Source organism: Echinops telfairi, unplaced genomic scaffold, assembly GCF_000313985.2.
Source record: "Echinops telfairi isolate 266 unplaced genomic scaffold, ASM31398v2 ScPeMD7_7466;HRSCAF=8504, whole genome shotgun sequence".
NCBI lineage: Eukaryota > Metazoa > Chordata > Mammalia > Afrosoricida > Tenrecidae > Echinops > Echinops telfairi.
Window position 1 is genome coordinate 5,661,114 of NW_022111366.1, and position 1,292 is coordinate 5,662,405.

The window sequence follows — 1,292 nt, forward strand, 5'->3', positions numbered from 1 at the left end:
AGACAGATGCAAAGGAGCTGCGGGTGCCCCAGCCCACATCTCACTGTCATTGAGTTGACCCCAGCTCACAGCAACCCTCTATAGGTCTTCCAAGATGTTATGGGAGCAGAAAGTCTCCCCTTTCTGGCAGGTTTGAGGAGTCAACCAGAGTGCCCCATTGGTCTTTCTTGGCTCCCGTGATTGCTGTCTGATTCTATCTTTTCTGACTAACACGATGCCAAGATCCCAGTGGTCACTAAGAAGACAACTACATCTCCTCGTGCACCGCCTTCTCCTCCTCCCTGATCAACGCTCCCTGGCTTCCAGAGCCCTCTGCCAACTTCGACTTGTCCACCCCACCAGCGCTGCTGGCACAGGTCCGTCTAGGGGTATGGCAGGTACGCTGGGTGCCACACAAGGGGTGATGGTGGCAATGACCGGCTTCTATTGGTCACAGGGGTTTCCATGGGCAGCTGTACGAGGTCACTCAGCAATCTAAAATGAATTGCCATAGGCCATGTTTTCCATGGTCACCCCTCTGAGTTGCAGAGGGCGGTTATGAGCTCTCCCTGATCTAACCCAACTTCTCAGACGGTGCCTGCCCCAGTTCCTTCCATAACGGCATAAAGTCTAATCCCTCTGATAAATGTCCTTGTTCGTCTGATTCCCTGTTGGACCCCTGATCCAGTGAACCAACCAAGTCTTGAGTGGACAGCTGCGTCCTGAAGGACATACTAATTGACCAAACAGCCTCACATTTACAGACTTGCTTTACCCTTTGCAAACCATCCTCCCGTGATTTAACACCCAGCCTTTAGTGGATTACATAAAGAAACCGAGGTTCTGAGAAACTATATGTAGCGAAACAACAGAAAAGAGATGTGGAAACCACTCAGAGGCAATCTGTACTGATGAGTCACCAATATAACTCAATAAGGATGGAATGATTTAAACAGTTCTCTGTCCACAGACCAGAGGCAGAAAAGGCTGAGGCAAGATCTATCCACGAGGTTTATTTAGAGCAGTCTATAAAATTAAACAGTTGCTAGAGAGGCCCCCGCGCTGCCCAGCCTCCCACACTACTCGGTCATCTTCAACCCTCCCCCACTCATATTCGCCAATGCAGGTTTCAAAGCTCTGGGTGAACACCTGGCCTGGCACCTGGGTAAAACTTGGGAAACAGGGGCTTCAAATTGGGTTTAAATTCCCCCAAAGCACCTGAGATCATTGTTGGTGACATTCTCCCCCCACTCCCAACGCTGGGCAACTTTCTTCCCTTCCGAGGACTATTTTCTACACCCACTGGGTCATCG

General features: G+C 50.4%; 1 protein-coding gene across 1 annotated transcript in view; it reads right to left on the reverse strand.

Moving 5' to 3' along the window:
- The window catches only part of PTGFRN (prostaglandin F2 receptor inhibitor), a 93,714-nt gene that overhangs the window by 80,905 nt on the left and 11,517 nt on the right, over positions 1 to 1,292 (reverse strand). The window lies entirely within an intron of this gene.